The sequence below is a fragment of the Loxodonta africana genome, chromosome 2 (genome assembly GCF_030014295.1).
Source record: "Loxodonta africana isolate mLoxAfr1 chromosome 2, mLoxAfr1.hap2, whole genome shotgun sequence".
Taxonomy (NCBI): Eukaryota; Metazoa; Chordata; class Mammalia; order Proboscidea; family Elephantidae; genus Loxodonta; species Loxodonta africana.
The window spans coordinates 119358871-119382654 of NC_087343.1; the positions used below are offsets into that span (position 1 = coordinate 119358871).

The 23784-nt window shown below is 36.0% G+C and overlaps 1 protein-coding gene across 1 annotated transcript in view; it reads right to left on the reverse strand.

Moving 5' to 3' along the window:
* The window catches only part of TMEM232 (transmembrane protein 232), a 220643-nt gene that overhangs the window by 60584 nt on the left and 136275 nt on the right, over positions 1–23784 (reverse strand). The gene's annotated exons all lie outside the window — the stretch shown is intronic.

Below are 23784 nucleotides of genomic sequence, written 5' to 3' on the forward strand. Positions count from 1 at the left end.
GCCTAAAATCAGAATATGAAATTATTAAAATAAAATTAGCTCTGAGATAAAAAAATTTTTTTTCCTCTAGAATCAAGATGTCTGAAATAAGAGTACTTTATATTTGTGTAATGCTGTTGAGTGCAGAAAATGCTTTCATAGGCACTATTTCATTTAATTCTTACAGGGAGCCCATGAGGCAGGCAGGATTACTCCAGTGTCATTATTAAGAAACTAAGGCTTTGAGTGAACAAGCCCATTGCTTAAAATCACAGTGTGTAAGTGATTGAACTAAAACTGAAACTGAAGTCCTCCAGTAACAAAGTATCATTAATGCTATGTTGCCACAGCTTCAGGACATTTGTTGTTAATGAATTTAACTTGAACAATTGACGCTTAAGTGAAAATTATTTTTAAAACAATAATCTCTTTCAATTTGAAGGAGAATAAATGAGGGAAAAAGTTGGCTTATGCGATATTGACTTTAATGTCAGAATCAGGGTCTCTATTTCACTATCAAATTGACTATTTTATTTTTCAGACATGTTAATTTAATTGAGCTGCTCTAGCACCATCCATTAAATTTAATCAAAAGCACTGGGGAAACATTTTTCATTCTTGTGAAGACTGAAATCATGATTCAATGGCTCACTATTTTAAATATGTTCAGTGTGATATGTCCCTTACTCTTTCAAAACTGCATATTATAAGTTATTTCAAATTACACTTAGTTGTGTCCTTAAAAGAAATCATTTGACCCAGGAGTTCCATTTTTGCCCTACCAATAAATTAATTAGCATGCTTGTTGGCCATCTATTATCAGATCAGCCCTGAAAACATATAAATAAAATATATTTTCCTGGTTGGATGGTCATGGAGAGAGATGGTGAGAATTTTTATCATGTATACTACTGTGAAGGAGCCCTAGCGGTACAGTGGTTAAATGCTTGGCTGCTGACCAAAAGGTCAGCAGTTCGAACCCACCAGTTGCTCCATGGGAGAAAGACGTAGCAGTCTGCTTCTGAAAAAATGTACAGCCTTGGAAACCCTATGGGGCAGTTCTACTCTGTCCTTATAGGATCACTAGGAGTCAAAATCGACTGATGGAAAAGGGTTTCATACTATGGGGCAGTTCTACTCTGTCCTATAGGGTCACTAGGAGTCAGAATCGACTTGATGGCAAAGGGTTTTATACTGTGGGAAATCAGCCTGTTTAAAGCTAAGCCACACTCTTTCCCACCCTCCGCCCTCTGGAGGTTAGAGATGATGATGGTCATGTCAGACAAAGACAGACTGCAGAGGCAGGGAAGCTGAGAATGATCTATTTATATCATGCTTCTCCAAGGCTACTAAGAAACTGATTCGATTCTTTGTTTTTCATATTTTTATTTGTTCTAATAAATTTTTCTCCCTTATGATAGAAAAGGAGAAATGCATTCTATGTTATGTACAATATATTTATATTGTAGTGAAAAACATTATTTTCCTTTCCAGGCAGAGGATTCCCAGTCTCCTACTTGTTGTTTAGGGCAGGGCAAAGGTCATTTTATATGCCTGAAAGTAGTCTCTTCAGTTCCTTAGTGAGAAAAGACAGAAAACTTTGTCTCTGTTCTTACCTCCTAATAGTAATCAACAGTTTTCTTCTTCAATTGTAAACCAGATAGAAGGTGAAAAATGAAGAGAAAAACAAAGGTCTTTTCTGTTTCAAACAAAGAAACTACCATTTCTTTCATAAACAATAGAAATTAATAATATATATATAGGCTTTTCTCTCTAAGTCTTCTCAGCACCTGTTCAATTCAGTAGCATTCTTGTGAGCTCAGCCTACAAAATATACTTGAATACATCCATTTCTCTCCATCACCATTGTTAGGACCTTCATCCAAGCCACTTTTATCTTTCGTTTTGATAACTCTGACACCTACAATGTTATTTCCCCACTTCTAGTTTTGTCCCTTTTCAGCGTGGTATATATTCCAATATTGGACTAATATTTTACATCATTGAGTAGAAAGATTTACCTAGGAGTTCCTTGGTTCTGAACACAGAAGTAGGGGGAACTTGACATAACTGTAGACCTCTAAAAGCTGAAAATAATAGTCCCATGCAAAAATAAAATGCTCTCCTTTACTTTATTTCTTCAGTGAAGTTCATATGAATAGCAATTTTAGGAGTCCTGAGCATTTCTATCCTTTTCTTACCCACACAAATTAAAAGCAGGTTCACCTGTCAACACGGACATCCTCTGCCCAGGCAGGAGAGGGGGCTTTTTTGGCTAAATGGATCTATAGAAGTATAGATAAATCATTCTAACCACCTGATTGAATGTTCAACCAGGACGAATGGACAATTTGGGCAAATCAATAACAGGTGAATGATCAAGATAACCAGAATCAGTTAAGCTCAGACAAATTGAGAGGATATTCAATCAATCAATCAATCAATCAATAATAAATAAACAATTCTTATACATGAAAACTATGATTTAAAATAATTAAAATAGAGTTAGATTAATAGAAGCATAAATGATTAAGTCAAAGAATCTTCCATCTCAGCACAACTGGACTAAACCAAAAGCAAAGAAGTTTCTTGAATAAACCGAACACTTTGAAGGTCAGTGTAGCAGAGGTAGGGGTTTGGGGACTGTAGTTTCAAGGGACATCTAGGTCAACTGGCATAATCTATTAAGAAAACATTCTGTATCCCATTTTGGAGAGTGGCGCTGGGGTCTTAAACACTAGCAAGTGGCCATCTAAGATGTCTCAACCCACCTGGAGCAAAAGAGAATGAAGAACACCAAAGACACAAAGTAATATTGAGCCCAAGAGACAGAAAGTACCACTAAATCAGAGACTACAACAGTCCAAGACCAGAAGAACTAGATGGTGCCCTGCTACAACTGATGACTGCCATGACAGGGAACACAACAGAGAATCCCTGAAGGAGCCAGAAAACAGTGGGATGCAGACCTCAAATTCTCATAAAAAGACCAGACTTAATGGTCTGACTGAGACTAGAAGGACCCTGGAGGGCTTGGTCCCCAGACCTTCTGTTAGCCCAAGACAGGAACCATTCCCAAAGCCAACTCTTCAGACAGGGATTGGACAGGACTATAAAATAGAAAATGATACTTGTGAGGAATGAGCCTCTTGGATCAAGGAGACATATGAGACTATGTGGGCAGCTCCTGTCTGGAGGGTAGAGGTGAAGGCTGAGAGGGACAGAAGCTGGCTGAATGGACACAGAAATACAGGGTGGAGAGAAAGAGTGTGCTGTTTCATTAGGAGGAGAGCAACTGGCAGTATATAGCAAGGTGTATATAAGTTTTTGTATGAAAGACTCACTTGATTTGTAAACTTTCACTTAAAGCACAATAAAAAAAAATTTTTAAAAGATGAGATCAATAAAAAAAATCTTCCATAACAGAACAGAAAAGTCAGGATTTGGAATACACTTGAAAAATGGTGACTAAAAAAGGAGAAAAGATCCTGCCAGGATCAACATTCATTTTCAGGTGCAATTATTACTTAAAAAAAAAAAAAAAAACTTATAAAACTGAGAGTTAATTTAAAAATAATTTTAATGTGCTTATAAAAATCAATATGGAACTTTCAAAAATAAACATATATAGAGAAGATAAACATTATTTTAAAATTACTAATGCAACCTTGAATCTAAAGATACGTAATAATGTAACAAAATATGGAGGAGAGTGTGTCCGGAGGGAAAGTATAAAAACATTTAATTTAAAAAATCTTATATGAGGCTAATAAATAAGCAGCAGTCACTAAAAACAGCTATCATTTATTAAACATTTGATATCTGTCAAGAGCTGTTGTAAATATTTATTTGTCAGAGCAATAATAACCTATGATTTGAAATGTGTTCTCATATTTTTGGTATTTTGGTTCAAGTCTGAAATTTTTCATTATCTTAATTATGGAGGGAGACTTAAATATTTTAAATAATAAAACCATATAAAGGTGAAAAGGCCATTCTACTCATCACAATAAAGACAGAGACATAATACAATACTGACTCATTTGACTATCAAAAAATTAAATAACAAAATGTTAGAGGCCCAGGATAAGTAAAGCATTATTGAAGAAGAAGAACAAGTAGGAGGCCTTGCACTACCTGACCTCAGAACCTACTATAAAGCTACAGTAGTCAAAACAGCCTGGTACTAGTACAACAACAGACACATTGACCAATGGAATAGAACTGAGAACCCAGATGTAAATCAATCCACCTACGGTCACCCGATCTTCGACAAAGACCCAAAACCCATTAAATGGGGAAAAGACAGTCTTTTTAACAAATGGTGCTGAAAAAACTGGATGTCCATCTATAAAAAAATGAAACAGAACCCATACCTCACATGATACACAAAAACTAATTCAAAATGAATAAAAGGCCTAAATATAAAACCAAAAACTATAAAGATCATAGAAGAAAAAAATAGGATCAATGCTAGGGGCTCTAATATATGGCATAAATAGGATACAAACCATAACTAACAATACACAAACACCAGAAGATAAGCTAAATAACTGGGATCTTCTAAAAATTAACATAAAACACTTATGCTCATCAAAAGATTTCACCAAAAGAGTAAAAAGAGAACCTACAGACTGGGAAAAAAAAATTTGGCTATGCCATATCCTACAAGGGTCTAATCTCTAAAATGTATAGGAAAATCCAACGCCTCTACAACAAAAAGACAAATAATCCAATTAAAAAATGGGCAAAGGATATGAACAGACACTTCACCAAAGAAGACATTCAGGCAGCTAACAGACACATGAGGAAATGCTCACGATCACTAGCCATTAGAGAAATGCAAATCAAAACTACAATGAGATACCATCTCACCTTGACATTACTGGCAGGAATCAATAAAACAGAAAATAAATGCTGGAGAGGCTGTGGGGAGACTGGAACTCTTATGCACTGCTGGAGGGAATGCAAAACGGTTTAACCATTTTGGAAAACAACATGGCGCTTCCTTAAAAAGCTAGAAATATAAATACCATATAATACAGCAATCCCACTCCTAGGAATATATCCTAAAGAAATAAGAGCTGTCACATGAATAGACATATGTATACCCATGTTCACTGAAGTATTATTCACAATAGCAAAAAGATGGAAACAACCTAAGTGCCCATCAATAGATAAATCAATTTGTCTCAACCCACCTGGACCAAAGAAGAATGAAGCACACCAAGGACACAAGGTAATTACGAGCCCAAGAAACAGAAAGGGCCACATAAACCAGAAACTACATTAGCCTGAGACCAGAAGAGCTAGATGGTGCCCGGCTACAGCCGGTGACAGCCCTGACAGGGAGCACAACAGAGAACCCCTGAGGGAGCAGGAGAGCAGTGGGATGCAGACCCCAAATTCTCATAAAAAGAACAGGCTTAATGGTATGGCTGAGCCTAGAAGGACCCCAGTGGTCATGGCCCCCAGACCTTCTGTTGGCCCAGGACAGGAACCATTCCCAAAGCCAATTCTTCAGACAGGGATTAGACTGGATAATGGGTTGGAGAGGGATGCTGCTGAGGAGTAAGCTTCTTGGATCAGGTGGACACTTGAGACTATGTTGGCATCTCCTCCTTGGAGGGGAGATGAGAGGGTAGAGGGGGTTAGAAGCTGGTGAAATGGACATGAAAAGAGAGAGTGGAGGGAGGAAGCGGGTTGTTTCATTAAGCAGAGGGCAATTGGGAGTATGTAGCAAGGTGTATATAAGTTTTTGTGTGAGAGACTGACTTGATTTGTAAACTTTCACTTAAAAAGCACAATAAAAATTAAAAACAAACAAAAAAAGACTAAATGGGCACACCAGCTCAGGGGCAAGGATGAGAAGGCAAGGGAAGACAGGAAAGCTAGTAATGAGGAACCCAAGATCAAGAAGGGAAGAGTGCTGCCACGTCGAGGGGTTGGCAACCAATGTCACAAAACAATATGTGTATTAATTGTTTAATGAGATCTTAATTTGCTCTGTAAACTTTCACCTAAAGCACAATAAAAAATAAAAAGAAGATAAATAACAAAATTTCACATGGCTAAAACAATAAAAAAGAAAATTTGGCATAAAAGATTATCAGGGGAATATAATTACTAGCATACTAGACAAAGTGTTAAAATCCTTAACGTATCAAAATAACTTAGATTCAATTAGAAAAAAAGATAGACTACCTTTAAAAACATGGATAAAAGACAGGAAGTGGTAGCCAATAAAATTAGCAAAAACATTGCATTCACAACTTACTAGTAACAAGAGATATTCAAAAGCAATAATGATGCCCCATTTTTCACTTTAGAATTAGAAAATATCTAGCACGAAAAAGTTAATAATGCCACCTACCCAGTCACTACCAGTGAGCAGTATAAAGTGGTAAAGCCTTCTGAATGGTGATTTGTAATTACTTATCAACAGCCATTAAAATACGTGTGCCCTCTGATTCTACAAATCCATGCTTATATGATTTTATACGATTATGCTAAGCAACAAGGAAGGATGCTCGTTAATAACTCATTATAAAGATACCAACTTCAGTGAACACTGATTTAAACATTCCTGAATTTGAAATAATATAAACCCCCAACAATAGGGAAATTGTTGTTGTTACGTCCAGTTGAGTTGGTTCCAACTCATAGCGACCCTGTGTACAACAGATCGAAACACTTCCCGGTCTTTGACCATTCTCGTGATTGTTGTAAGGAGTAACTACTCAATGGATTACTTTGAAATAATTAAAAATGATACTGCAAAAAAAAAATCTGAGTGTGATAAATTGATAGCAAGAAAAGCAAGTTTTAAGACCATGAAAGTGTGTCAAATATAGTCCTATATTATATGTGTATAGATTCATTATGTGTATTTTTCATTGTCTGTGTTTAATCTGTGCCTCATACATACAGCTTAGGTGGGGGTATGTGTATGTGTAACACTGAATGAAAGAGCAGAACGGCATAGTGTACGAGCAAGGCACAATTTTACTCTTCCCCTCGTTTCTAGTTGGCTCTAGTACTTTTCTAAACCTTGGATGAAATCGAGGTCAGGTCAGATCTAATTTAGGATCACTTTGGACAATAAATATTTCTCCGTTCACTTTGTTATAAAACTGTTAACTTCAATAATTAAAAATCCAGTGGTGTGTAATGGGCAAATTTTACTTTAAAGTTTCTACCTTCTTCTAGTCTGAAAACGTGATATAGACAAAAGGATATGAATGCCTTCTTTATATTCCATAAACTCCTCCACCTGCTAGCTCTGACTTCTGATTTCCCCCGGGGAAGAGCAGAAAAAAGTTGCAGGTGAGGTGGAGAGAAAAGGCGAAGGGCAGAAACAATTTCTGTTGCCCAGCACTATCATGATATGGCATTGTCACTCTCTGGGCCTGTTACATGTCTTATTTCTGTTCTCTGGAGATCCCCAAAGTGCCGTCATTACGTTAATATCTCTCTCCTCTAGCTATGTCTCCTCTAGCTGACCACTTACGGCTCCTGTCAGCTACTGATTTCCTGCCATTCACCACTGTTTGCTCCAATGTCTCCCACTCATGGACAGCCCAAACATTGTCCGTTAGAAACAATCATGTATTCTTTTGGCCTGAAAAATTTTGAAAAGTGCCAAGAATTTCTAATGAGCACTTCCCTTCACCCTGATATCACAGCACGCAGCTCAAGGTTCTGTGAAAGGCCCCTCATATGGTTGGAGGTAAAGGGGACTCTCTCCTCAGAAGGCAGACAGAGAGCACACCAGCAACTATGTCCAAAATAATTCTTTCCCTGAAACTCTTCAAAAATGAACCTTTCAACATCTTAAAGTAATGGTTGGTGGCTAATGATAACAGAACTTTTCTTTATACATATTCCTAGGAAAATTCTGCCCAGGCAACCTAGAAACTCACTTTCCCATATGGGAGTACCAGTAGTTGCTATCAGTGTTACTTCCTTTTGAAGCCTCAGCTGAACCTGAGAAAGAAATTGACTCATTTCCACATTCACATGGATTTAACATCCATATATTTATGCATAAAAGTTGAGATGCTTATTTAATGAATGTTATCAACAGCTTTTACTAGGAGGTGAAATTATAAATGACTTGCTTTCTTTTCTTGTGTCTTTTTATTTATCTGTATTTTCTTTTTGTTCTAAAATACACATATATTACTTCCATATTTTTAAAATTCTCTAGTTAAGCTTAAAATATATGTATTCTGGTGATGGGGAAACCATCAGTAAAGATTTAGTACAAATTTGAACTCGGAGAGATTTGTACTCAGAGAATGTGGTCCAGAAAGTAAACAGCATAAACAAATTTTCTGGCTTGACCACCTGAGCTTCTAAGTATTAACAGTCTAGTTGCAACTATGTATAAGTCAAAAGTTCACAGATTTTCTCTTGCCTCTGAAACTCAGACAGGCCACTAGATAGATGTTTAATGAGGAGATACTAACAAAAGTCCACCTAGATTAAGACCCAAAAAACAAACCTGTTGCTGTCGAGTTGATGCCAACTCATAGCAACCCTCTAGGACAGAGTAGAACTGACCCATAAGGTTTCTGAAGCGTCTGGTGGATTCAAACTGCTGACCTTTTGGTTAGCAACCGAGTGCTTAACCACTGAGACCCAGGTCTCTGATATAAAGACAGTATAATTCATTTTCTTTATATTTTCTGCTCAGTGGTTTTGTCTGGTAGCCATATAATGAAATCTTTCTTAAAGCTGTTTGGCTGGTTATATTTTAAAAGCTAGTTTTAGGTACACTTAAGAACAATGTTCATAAGGTATCTTCTATCCTAAGAGTTTTTCTCATTAGCAATAAGCTCAGGTAAAAAATATCTAAATCACCGGTCCAAACTGTTAAAAGACTTGCAAATTACAGCCGTGAACCAAAAAGTTGGCATCCATCCATCCCTGCACACATTTTACCATCTGACCGTCCATTATTTCCCTAATATTCAGAGACTATCAAGGCCCTGTTGTAGGTGTAAAGTGTAATACTTGCTTATGGAAAACATGGTCTCTATTCCCAAGGAATTTATTCCTTGTAGAAAAGATAGCACTTAAAAAGAATTCGATACATGTAGAAATACTTTATCAATGTATGATTACACCACAATGATATATTTTATGTTATTGTCAAAAGTTTAGAAGAATAAAAGTGACAAGAAGTCTTTTCAACACAATCATTTTTTCATGCTTTTTTTAAGGATCATATATTATTATGGTTTTATCACTAACTTGATAGCTAGCATTGGGTGACTAATTTCACCACAAAGTGCTTCAGTCTTTATATATAATACTAAAATTTAAATGAAATATCATTAGTATAGAAGCCCTGGTGGCCCAATGGTTAAGTGCTTGGCCGCTAACTGAAAGGTCAGTGGTTCAAACCCACTAGCCACAGGGAGAAAAGACTTGGTGACCTGCTTCTGCAAAGATTACAGTCTTGGAAACCCTAAGGGGCAGTTTTACTCTGACCTACAGAGTTGCTGTGAGTCAGAACCGACTTGATGGCAACAGGGTTTGGTTTTCTGGTTTTATCATTAGTTTATGATTATGAAAAATAGAGTTCATAATAAAATTGTCATAAAATGGATTTGTTATTAGTCTAGAAAAAAAATTGCTGTAATGACTCTAGATCTTCTCATGCAAAGAATTAATTTGACAGTGGATAGCCTATGAGTAAGCACTGTGAAGAACTGTCTGATGAAAAACAGTCTCTCAAATCTGCTAACATTCCCATATGTCATTCTTATTACATTTTTGGCATTCTTTTTTTTTTTTTACTGTCCCAAGGGATATACGTGCTTGATGATTTGCATCTTTATGAAAAGATACTTAACTTTTTATATTTTGAAGATTAAGTTTTTAATTTTAAGATATGTTGACCTTACAGCACCAAGAGATAGAGAATGACAACACGGATGGTCTTTAGAAATATGAAACTCACTTATTTTAAGACAGTGAACAAATGGGGTGGGCTGTATGTGAAATCACATCTGCTTTTGGATAATAAATTGACTGTGCTAGTTGGACTCCATTTAAAAAACTAGAAAGGTTCTCAAGGCAAACAAAGCAAAAAAGGTTCTCAGTCTGGTGGAAGCTGTGGTCAAGGCATCAACTGTTATTCAGCAATTATTATTCAACGCAACAAGCTAGTTTTGTAAATGCTTTAGTAAAGCAGGAAACCCTGGTGTGTAGTGGTTAAATGCTATGACTGCTAACCAAAAGGTCAGTAGTTCAAATCCATCAGGTGTTCCTCGGAAACTCTATGGGGCAGTTCCACTCTGTCCTATAGTTGTCACTATGAGTTGGAATCAATTTGACAGCAACAAGTTTGGTTTTGTTTTTTTAATAAAGCACTCTGAGAAAGATTTCACACTTTCTTTGTGTCACTGTGTTCTTTTGCTCAGATAATTATAATTATTATGTTTTGCTTGTCAACAAGCTGAAATGTAGAACTGTAATATTAATGAGAATATTAAACAAACCTTTTTGAGTATGTCAATAAGGCTCCCTCAATTATTATATTAATTATTACTTTCAAGGAAAACCAACCTCCAGCTAATCTGGAACCCATATCTCTCCCCACTCAGTTTCCTAAAACATCTGTATTTTCTTTGATAAACTGCTTACAAGAATACAACAGTCTCGTAATGATGATAAACCACTGTCAATTTACTACATCAACATCCATCAAATGAATTGATTAAATCTACATGCTCATTTTGTATAATAGAAATACAATCACTGCAATAAAACACTGTCATGGGATTAATGTCTTCTACTCTGAAAATGCAAGTCTTGCCTTTGGCATGGTATTTTATGAAGCAGCGGGAGACCATTATCCTGTGACATTTCATTTCATTGACATCTCAAATATATTCTTAATATCCTTTATATTTATGTTGAGTTTAGAATGAGAGGATTAGAATAGGTGTTATTATAGTGGAAAGACAGTCATTATTAGCATTACCATGTGACGCATCTTAGCCATAAGAATCATTTTGGCAAGCACTGCATCTTTTGTTCCTATGTATTCATGGCAAAGCTGACTGTATCCGACACTATGAATTTTTCCATGTTAATCATCAACATCAACCCATTTTTACTGCTATATGGTGCCCACTTTACATACTATGGAAATAAATATGATCACTGAAATGCTAATGAAATATTAAAAAGAGAAAAATGTTTTCTAACTGTAAACCAGAATAATAGCTATAAATTCAAATTCTTACTCTACTTTAAAATAGATCCTTTCCTTTCATTTTGAACTCACTGCCCTCAGCACTTTTCTACACTCTGAGTACTAAGGATTTGCCTATGCATGTAAAATAGAGAACTGAGATAATTATCCTTATAACTCAAACTAAGAGAAACATAACTTCATATGAAATATCTAGGCAATGGGGGCCATTTTGGGGCTTGGATTATCCAGAAAATGACTTCAGTTCACCACCACATTTTGCATGTACATATACAGAAACAGATTCAGGGTAAATTATACCAAATAAGATTCAGAGTGCTAAACGTGAGGTGGAATAGAGAATAAGAAACTATGAAAATTCATTTGGGGGCATGGATGTTGAAAGTCAGTATGAACAGCAATGGAGTTAACACAATTGTCAAGACGTTAATATCATAAGGCAATGTTTTCAGTTTATGTGGGCTTTCAAGGTACCAAAGTTGCCTTGTTTGTGCTAGACCACTGCTGTAATTACATTTCAGCTGGCTAATGAAAAGCTGAGCAGTTTTGTCCATGTGCTGTTATAGGAGAAGCAGAAGTGTTTTGATTCAGAGCAGATGGAGACATTGAATTTTTTGGCTATTTCATTGTCTTTTAAGTAAAAGGTTGTGAAAGGCAATGGGTTGGCATATTTAGTTGGGGCTTAAAAGTGTCAGTGAGTCTATGATTAGGTCTCCATAACCAAGCCAAAACTAGAAGTGTCTCAAAATGTCGCTGATGAGCTCCAATATACCACAGCCAGTCCATATAGTTATTTTATATTTTCTCTCCCCTAATCACAAAATATCCACACACACAAAAATTTTTTTTTAGCCTACCGGCTCCTGTCAAAATACTTTTTGATATAACTTAATAGAAATAAGAAGGAAAATATGTTGTTTTATTTACCCTAGATATTTTCTCTGTAGACCCAGTTGAAATAGAATATAAACATACAGAAAATAGCACATATAATAAGTATACAGACTGATGAATATATTCTAAGTAAATACATACTAAGTGAAAGTGAGTACATTATATTAAACAAAACCTAGATCAAGAAATAAGGCATTACAAAACACAGGTCCCTCATGCCCTCTTTTTAGTCTCTCCCTAAGGATAACCTCTATCCTGCCTTATACTACCATAGATTAGTTGAGACTCTCTCTCTCTCTCTCTGTATACACACACACACACATATATGCATGTATATACACATAGAAACTGGACTACATGAAGAAGAATGTGGCATCAGGATTAGAGGAAGACTCACTAACAATTAATAAGCAGATGACACAACCTTCCTTGCTGAAAGTGAAGAGGACTTGAAGCACTTACTGCTAAAGATCAAGATCACAGCCTTCAGTATGGATTATACCTCAACATAAAGAAAACAAAAATCCTTATAACTGGACCAATAAGCAACATTACAATAAACACAGAAAAGATTGAAGCTGTCACGGATTTCATTTTACTTGAATGTACAATCAACATTCACGGAAGCAGCAGTCAGGAAATCAAAAGATGCATTGCATTGGGCAAACTTGCTGCAAAAGGTCTCTTTAAAGTGTTAAAAAGCAAAGATACCACCTTGAAGACTAAAGTGCACGTGACCTAAGTCATGGTGTTTTCAACCATCTCATATGAATGTGAAAGCTGGACGATGAAAAAGGAAGACTGAAGAAGACTTGATGCCTTTGAATTGTGGTGTTGGCAAAGAATATTGAATATACCATGGACTGCCAAAAGAAAAAACAAATCTGTTTTGGAAGAAGTGTAACCAGAATGCTCCTTGGAAGCAAGGATGGTGAGACTACATCTTACGTACTTTGGACATGTTGTCAGGAAGGATCAATCCCTGGAGAAGGACATCATGCTTGGTAAAGTAGAGGGTCAGCAAAAAAGAGGAAGTCCTTCAACAAAACGGGCTGACACAGTGGCTGTAACAATGGGCTTAAGCATAATGATTGTAAGGATGGTGCAGGACTGGGCAGTGTTTCGTTCTCTTGTACATAGGGTCACTATGAGTCGGAATCGACTCAATGGCGCCTAACAACAACAAATATATATACACCCACCGCCATCGAGTCGATTCCGACTCATAGCGACCCTATAGGACAGCGTAGAACTGCCCTGTAGAGTTTCCAAGGAGCGTCTGGTGGATTCGAACTGCCGACCTTTATGGTTAGCAGCTGTAGCACTTAACCACTAAAACACGAGGGTTTATATATATATATATATATATACCAAAAACCAAACCAATTCATAGAATAGAACTGCCCCATAGAGTTTCCAAGGAGCACCTGGAGGATTTGAACTGCTGACCTCTTAGTTATCAGCTGTAGCACTTAACCACCACACCATCAGGGTTTCCTATATATGTGTACATATGTGTATATATATATATATGGCATTATAAAGTACATAGTCTTTGGTGTCTTGATTCTTTAGCTCAACATTATTTTGTGTGTAATCACAGCCTGTTCATTCTCATTATATAACACTTAATGACTATACCACAACTTATTCATCTATTCTATTGCCAATGAAATTTTTTTCCCTTGCTGTCCACTAGATTTTATTTGTTCATTAAACACATCATTTTTAAAATGTTTTTGTGTCAGGTCTGCTAGCCACTATTGAATACAAGTCCCATTCAGTGCTGTCAAGTGCTCTTTCACAAAATTGAAAACCTTTTTGTTAAGAATTCATTTAAATTCACATTCACATGTATTAGGCATGTATTATACAGTTATCAAATTTAACATAATTTTTAAAACGTCTGATTTTTTTCAGCTGAGAGAAAAAATACATTATCTTAATTTTTTTCTCTGAGATCTGTTAATTTAGTGGTATCAATATTAGTTCCTCTTCACAGATTACTTTAAAAATTCGTCCTTGACCTGACTACTCATTTTCGTATTATTCTTTTAGCTCTCAATAACATTTACAGTGTGCTTTACATCTTATAGAAATAAAAAACTGGAAACTTCAGGGATCATGAAGTTAGTTAAGCAAGAGCAGCTTTCCTCAGTGTACCTTAAATAAATAGCAGTGGGAAAAGAAGAAAGCTCCTATATTCTATATTTCTAGACAAAAAAGATTTCTAGAGATTAAGAAAATAATTACCTTTCTTTTTTCTACTCAACTTTTACTGGAATAGCTTAACAGTATATGTTTCTTCATCCTTTATTTTATATTTAAGTGCCAGCCTTCTGAGCAACTCACTCTACTAGTGTGAAGAGGAATTTAGAGCAATTTCTCCTCCAAGGAAGTCAGAGATAAGAAAAATGATGAACAGTTAGGGGGTTCATATTAAGCTATCGACTACATCTAAGTAGAAGATTTGAATTTTGTTTGCTTTGGTTATTTGTTTTTCAAGAGAATGTGTGGGAAAATATTCTTCCAGGTTCCTATTTTTCCCTAAGGAAAAGGATTCTAAGGCTTACAGAACCCATGTGTCAAGAGGAGTTGTTTCTCATTCATTTCTTTTGATAATAATGGGGAATCTATGCTGAACTGGTTCTGTGGAGTACCATTTAAGACAAAACAATGACAGAAAGCTTTAGGAGAAGCTCATATTGCATACCAGAAGAATGGGATGTGGAGAATGAAGGAAAAGAAGGTCATCTATTCCTGGCACACCAAAAAAAAAAAATTATCCACAGAATATAATATTTCATTTTCAACTTGTATCTCAAAAAGAAAAATTAATACCAACCTATTTCACTACAGCATACACACTAAGAAATGTATCTTCTCCAGCACTGATGACTGGTCAGTATTGGCAAGTTAATGAACAGTTTATTTTGAATCCAAAAATCCTCTTCTTTGATCTATATTTGTTTTATACTTTAAATTAGATTACCATATATCATTTTGTCTTAGGTACCTAATTAATATGCATTTGCTATCTGTTATCTTCTAATTACTAATACAAAACTCATAATTATTTGATAAATACAGCTGTTCTAATTTGGCACATTGGAATCAACTGAGGTGATGTTAATATTCAATCTTTGACCTTATATTTCTATAAAAAATTATATAACCCAACCTTATGTGATTCCAACTATAGCTTTAAAATACAATAATGCTATCTGTTTCTAGTATCTGTTTCTAGAAATTCATTAGGACTTTCTAATTTCATTCAAATGTATGCTTTGCAATGTTAAATTATACTGTTGTATATATAGTTGGTAAAATGCCTTTTTGATCGTTATTTCATTGAAAAAGAGAATATGATACACAGGAAACATGAACCTGGAAAATCAAATATCCATTCTTAGATCTGCTCCTGAAGAGTTGAATATCTTTTAGACAACAAACGCTTAACATCTTTGGGCTACAGATTTTATATTTAAAATGAAGGCATTGTTCACTGGGTTATGGTTATAGACTGGGAACACTCTCCCCTTCTCCCAGAAAATATCACACACACACACCTAACACATACAACAAATATGTAATATCAGAGCTGAAAAAAACAAGAGGGGGTGCCATCAAATGTTGGTGCAACATTTTGACCAATTTCTGAACCACGGAAAACATATATTAACAGACTGAAGCAGGAAACCACAGTTCGAAATTATAGGAGCATGCATTTCTACAAGGTGGAAACAGTACTTGGAGCTAGTGTATATATGAGGAGAAGCTTGGGTTTTAAAGCCATCACGTGAATGACCTCTTAACTTTCTATAACAAGAACATCCAAGAGCTTTTATCCTTTCATATCCCACCAAATGTTGACAAGTAGTCGAACCAGTAAATATGGGGACATAGGATAGAAAAGTAAGGCTATACCTTGAGATTCTAGTGAAAGCTAGGGTGAGCAGACACTCAACAAGGTGAGAAAACTAGCTGTTGGTACACTACAGTGAACAATATTTCCTATTTGATTCCCAAAATAATTAGCAGTATTTACTGCACAAACCCAGCTTCATATACAGGCTAAATGAGGGTTTCAAATGTAAACCTAAGAATTAAAGCAAGAATCAGTCAACAATTGAGTGAAAGTAAAACCATGGCATGGAGAAATCAAGCTCTGGAAACTAGATCTAAACCCTAGGAAGCACAATAAATTGAATAAGCAACTAGGAGAGGTGGTTACATACATTAAAAAAAAAAAAAAAAAAAAAGGCAGATATTTATAGTACAGTTCCTATTAGAGACATCATTTTCCAGAAATGTTATGTAACCTTAACATCATCCAGCAAGGGCATTTATTAAAAAATTCTTTTAATGAATGGTGAGCTCACATTATTGAAAGGAATATTTCCTGGGACAGAAAACTACTGTACTAGGCATAGCTTACTCTATTTTCATTTGTTTGTATGTATATGTGTGTGTGTACATTTGGTTTTGCTGGTCTCAGAAAGCAAATGACTTGACTTATAGCCACGTGAGACAAAGAAGAGATCTCAGACATAAGTGAGATTGGATGCTAAAATTGAGACAACCCAGCTCCCTTCCAATAAACCACACTTTAAAAGTCAAAACCACAATAAAAGGGTGAAATATAAAGAGTACACGTAACATCACTAATATATGATAAAAATCTATCAGCTTCAGAGAGGACTCTATTTTGGAAAAATTCTCCTTGATAACTCATTAAAAAAATGGCCCTGACCTCATAACCTCACAAAGATTTGGGCCTCCAGCTTATACAAAATTAATAGTACAGGAATTCAGAAGTATAGGGAGTTGGGATTTCTATTCAATGAAATGAATAGCTATAAAAACCAAAACCCATTGCTGTCAAGTCTATTCCAACTCATAGTGACCCTATAAGACAGAGTAGAACTGCCCCATGGGATTTCCAAGGAGCGACTGGTGAATTTGAACTGCTGACCTTTGGGTTAGCAGTCCTAGCTCTTAACCACTGTGCCACTCACTGGGTTCCTGAATGGCTATAGCATGAGCCAATTTCTATTTTTTGAGTATCACTGGGGTACAGCATGAACAACGAAGACATGATAGGAATGGAAAGAGGAAGACTGCCTTGGAAACTGCTGTTATAGTTCATACTAAAGATGGTTTTGTATACAAAGATGCTAATGGAAAAAGACAGAAGCAACTCTATTTAACATTCAGTTAACATTTAAATGTATTTGGTTAAAGGTATTTAACATCCAGTTTGAAAGAATGAATTAAAATAAATGAATGAAGTATCTATCTAAAAACATTAAAAGAGGAACAACAAAATAAATGGATGGCAGTGAGATGACATATTCAAAGTGCTTAAAGAAAGACTGTTAGCCAAGAATTTTATATCTAGTAAATCTATCCTTTAAAATGACGGAGAAGTTAAGACATTCCCAGATAAAAACTGACAGAATCTACCATGATCACACATGCTGTACAAGAAATAAAAGGAAACCAGAAGTAACCTGAATTCACATTAAGAAATAAAAAGCACAAATAAAAGTGACTATACAGGTAAATGGACCAGGCAGTGTTTCATTCTGTTGCACATAGGGTCACTATGAGTTGGTACCTAACAATGACAACAACATACAGAGAAATAAAGAAGAAAGCATAAATGTATTTGTTGTTTGTAATTTATTTTGTGTTATCTGATTTTAAAAGACAATGGCAAAAAGCAGTTATTGTAAATCTGTGTCAATGAACATACAATGTATAAAGATGCAATTCGTATGGCAGTAATAGCACAAGGAGCTATATATGGGCAAAGGTTTTGTATACTATTGAAATTAAGATGACATCAATCTGAACTAGACTTTTATAAGCTATGATTGTTAATTGTACTCCCCAAGTAACCATTAAGGAGATAACTAAAAAATATGGTAAACTAAACAAAGAGGGAATTAAAATGTTACACTGGAAAACAGTATTTAACAAAAGGCAGTAAAAGAGAAATAGAGGAACAAAAAGACATAAGACACAGAAAACAAGTGGCAATGGCAGATGTAAATCATAGTTTATCAGTATTCATATTAACTGTAACTGGATTCAACACTCCAATTAAAGGCAGAGAGGAGAAGAATGGAGGGAAAAAAAATAACTTGATCCAACTATATTTTGCCAGCAAGTCAAATATTTTAGATTTAAAGACACAAATGGATTGAAAGTAAAAGCACAGAAAAAGAGATATGCAAAAATAATCAAAATAGAACAGGAGTATCTATACTGATGTGAGACAAAATAAATTTTAAAAGAAAATTTTCTGCTAAGGACATAAAAGTGACATTTCATAATTTTAAAAAATGGTCAATACATCAGAAAGAATAATTATAAACATGTATGGACCTAATAACAGATTTTCAAAATACATGAAACAAAAACTGACAGAACTAAAGGAAGACATAGACAATTTCACAATAATTGTAAAAACTCAAATACCCCACTTTCAAAACTGGTTAAAATGACCAGACAGTAGATCAACAAGGAAACAGAAGTTTGAATAATACTATTAAACAACTAGACCTAACAGACATCCATAGAAGATTCTACTCAAAAAGAGTAAAATAGGGCGGAGCCAAGATGGCGGACTAGGCAGACGCTACCTCGGATCCCTCTTACAACAAAGACAAGAAAAACAAGTGAATTGATCACATACATAACAATCTACGAACCCTGAACAACAAACACAGATTTAGAGACGGAGAACGAACTAATACGGGGAAGCAGCGATTGTTTTCAGAGCCTGGAGCCAGCGTACCAGTCAGGTACGGCACAAGCACAGAGAGCTGCTCCACCCACCTGAACTAACCCCGGGAGGGGGACCAGCTGGTTCCGCAGGCGGCATGTGACGCAGCCGGTAGGAGAAGTCCCCGGGAGGCGGCGACTGATTTTGGAGTCGAGAGTGCACCATCCCAGCAGGGGAGCCTTGACGCTGGGCGTGGGGCTGGAAGCGGAGGATCTGACCGTGACTCCAGCGGGCCAGACCCCCCGGGGGCAATCTCCACACAGCCAGCACACATAGGTGACGCGCCCCACGGGAATCTCAGATATAATAGTCATTCTAAGCAAGACAAGCAACTCTGGCTATATTCTGAGGTGCTACTCTCCTATCTCTCTGTTCCCTCCCCCACCCTCCCCAGGCGGCTTCATTAACATCCGAATAGCCTGAGCCAGAGGGAGAACTCTGATACGGATCTGACTGCACTTTTTTTAGCAGATTTTCTGGAAAAACTAGTTTCCCAGTGATGGCTCGGAGACAACAATCCATATCAAACCACTTAAAGAAGCAGACCAAGACAGCTTCTCCAACCCCCCAAACAAAAGAATCAAAATCTTTCCCAAATGAAGATACAATCCTGGAATTATCAGATACAGAATATAAAAAACTAATTTACAGAATGCTTCAAGACATCACAAATGAAATAAGGCAAACTGCAGAAAAAGCCAAGGAACACACTGATAAAACTGTTGAAAAACTCAAAAAGATTATTCAAGAACATAGTGGAAAAATTAATAAGTTGCAAGAATCCATAGAGAGACAGCATGTAGAAATCCAAAAGATTAACAATAAAATTAGAGAATTAGACAACGCAATAGGAAGTCAGAGGAGCAGACTCGAGCAATTAGAATGCAGACTGGGACATTTGGAGGACCAGGGAATCAACACCAACATAGCTGAAAAAAAATCAGATAAAAGAATTAAAAAAAAATGAAGAAACCCTAAGAATCATGTGGGACTCTATCAAGAAGGATAACCTGCGGGTGATTGGAGTCCCAGAACAGAGAGGGGGGTCAGAAAACACAGAGAAAATAGCTGAAGAACTCCTGACAGAAAACTTCCCTGACATCATGAAAGACGAAAGGATATCTATCCAAGATGCTCATCGAACCCCATTTAAGATTGATCCAAAAAGAAAAACACCAAGACATATTATCATCAAACTTGCCAAAACCAAAGATAAACAGAAAATTTTAAAAGCAGCCAGAGAGAAAAGAAAGGTTTCCTTCAAGGGAGAATCAATAAGTTCAGACTACTCAGCAGAAACCATGCAGGCAAGAAGGGAATGGGACGACATATACAGAGCACTGAAGGAGAAAAACTGCCAGCCAAGGATCATATATCCAGCAAAACTCTCTCTGAAATATGAAGGCGAAATTAAGATCTTTACAGATAAACACAAGTTTAGAGAATTTGCAAAAACCAAACCAAAGCTACAAGAAATACTAAAGGATATTGTTTGGTCAGAGAACCAATAATATCAGATATCAGCACAACACAAGGTCACAAAACAGAACGTCCTCATATCAACTCAAATAGGGAAATCACAAAAACAAACAAATTAAGATTAATTAAAAAAAAAAATACACATAACAGGGAATCATGGAAGTCAATAGGTAAAAGATCACAATAATCAAAAAGAGGGACTAAATACAGGAGGCATTGAACTGCCATATGGAGAGTGATACAAGGCGATATAGAACAATACAAGTTAGGTTTTTACTTAGAAAAATAGGGGTAAATAATAAGGTAACCACAAAAAGGTATAACAACTCTATAACTCAAGATAAAAGCCAAGAAAAACGTAACAACTCAACTAACATAAAGTCAAACACTATGAAAATGAGGATCTCACAATTTACAAAGAAAAACGCCTCAGCACAAAAAAGTATGTGGAAAAATGAAATTGTCAACAACACACATAAAAAGGCATCAAAATGACAGCACTAAAAACTTATTTATCTATAATTACGCTGAATGTAAATGGACTAAATGCACCAATAAAGAGACAGAGAGTCACAGACTGGATAAAGAAACACGATCCATCTATATGCTGCCTACAAGAGACACACCTTAGACTTAGAGACACAAACAAACTAAAACTCAAAGGATGGGAAAAAATATATCAAGCAAACAATAAGCAAAAAAGAAGAGGAGTAGCAATAGTAATTTCTGACAAAATAGACTTTAGACTTAAATCCACCACAAAGGATAAAGAAGGACACTATATAATGATAAAAGGGACAATTGATCAGGAAGACATAACCATATTAAATATTTATGCACCCAATGACAGGGCTGCAAGACACATAAATCAAATTTTAACAGAATTGAACAGCGAGATAGATACCTCCACAATTATAGTAGGAGACTTCAACACACCACTTTCGGAGAAGGACAGGAAATCTAGTAAGAAGCTCAATAGAGACACGGAAGATCTAATCACAACAATCAACCAACTTGACCTCAATGACTTATACAGAACTCTCCACCCAACTGCTGCAAAATATACTTTTTTTTCTAGCGCACATGGAACATTCTCTAGAATAGACCACATATTAGGTCATAAAACAAACCTTTGCAGAGTCCAAAACATCGAAATATTACAAAGCATCTTCTCAGACCACAAGGCAATAAAACTAGAGATCAATAACAGAAAAACTAGGGAAAAGAAATCAAATACTTGGAAAATGAACAAGACTGGGTTATAGAAGACATCAAGGAGGGAATAAGGAAATTCATAGAAAGCAACGAGAATGAAAATACTTCCTATCAAAACCTCTGGGACACAGCAAAAGCAGTGCTCAGAGGCCAATTTATATCGATAAATGCACACATACAAAAAGAAGAAAGAGCCAAAATCAGAGAACTGTCCCTACAACTTGAACAAATAGAAAGTGAGCAACAAAAGAATCCATCAGGCACCAGAAGAAAACAAATAATAAAAATTAGAGCTGAACTAAATGAATTAGAGAACAGAAAAACAATTGAAAGAATTAACAAAGCCAAAAGCTGGTTCTTTGAAAAAATTAACAAAATTGATAAACCATTGGCCAGACTGACTAAACAAATACAGGAAAGGAAACAAATAACCCGAATAAGAAACGAGAAGGACCACATCACAACAGAACCAAATGAAATTAAAAGAATCATTTCAGATTATTATGAAAAATTGTACTCTAACAAATTTGAAAACCTAGAAGAAATGGATGAATTCCTGGAAAAACACGACCTACCTAAACTAACACATTCAGAAGTAGAACAACTAAATAGACCCATAACAAAAAAAGAGATTGAAACGGTAATCAAAAAACTCCCAACAAAAAAAGCCCTGGCCCGGACGGCTTCACTGCAGAGTTCTACCAAACCTTCAGAGAAGAGTTAACACCACTACTACTGAAGGTATTCCAAAGCATAGAAAATGACGGAATACTACCCAACTCATTCTATGAAGCCACCATCTCCCTGATACCAAAACCAGGTAAAGACATTACAAAAAAAGAAAATTATAGACCTATATCCCTCATGAACATTGATGCAAAAATCCTCAACAAAATTCTAGCCAATAGAATCCAACAACACATCAAAAAAATAATTCACCATGATCAAGTGGGATTTGTACCAGGTATGCAAGGCTGGTTTAATATCAGAAAAACCATTAATGTAATCCATCACATAAATAAAACAAAAGACGAAAACCACATGATCTTATCAATAGATGCAGAAAAGGCATTTGACAAAGTCCAACACCCATTTATGATAAAAACTCTTACCAAAATAGGAATTGAAGGAAAATTCCTCAACATAATAAAGGGCATCTATGCAAAGCCAACAGCCAATATCACTCTAAATGGAGAGAACCTGAAAGCATTTCCCTTGAGAACGGGAACCAGACAAGGATGCCCCTTATCACCGCTCTTATTCAACATCGTGCCGGAAGTCCTAGCCAGGGCAATTAGGCTAGACAAAGAAATAAAAGGTATCCGGACTGGCAAGGAGGAGGTAAAGTTATCCCTCTTTGCAGATGACATGATTATATACACAGAAAACCCTAAGGAATCCTCCAGAAAACTACTGAAACTAATAGAAGAGTTTGGCAGAGTCTCAGGTTATAAAATAAACATACAAAAATCACTTGGATTCCTCTACATCAACAAAAAGAACACCCAAGAGGAAATCACCAAATCAATACCATTCACAGTTGCCCCCAAGAAGATAACATACTTAGGAATAAATCTTACAAAGGATGTAAAACACCTATACAAAGAAAACTACAAAGCTCTACTACAAGAAATTCAAAAGGACATACTTAAGTGGAAAAACATACCTTGCTCATGGATAGGAAGACTTAACATAGTAAAAATGTCTATTCTACCAAAAGCCTTCTATACATTTAATGCACTTCCGATCCAAATTCCAATGTCATATTTTAAGGGGATAGAGAAACAAATCACCAATTTCATATAGAAGGGAAAGAAGCCCCGGATAAGCAAAGCACTACTGAAAAAGAAGAAGAAAGTGGGAGGCCTCACTCTACCTGATTTCAGAACCTATTATACAGCCACAGTAGTCAAAACAGCCTGGTACTGGTACAACAACAGGCACATAGACCAATGGAACAGAATTGAGAACCCAGACATAGATCCATTCACGTATGAGCAGCTGATATTTGACAAGGGACCAGTGTCAATTAATTGGGGAAAAGAAAGCCTTTTTAACAAATGGTGCTGGCATAACTGGATATCCATTTGCAAAAAAATAAAACAGGACCCATACCTTACACCATGCACAAAAACTAACTCCAAGTGGATCAAAGACCTAAACATAAAGACTAAAACAATAAAGATCATGGAAG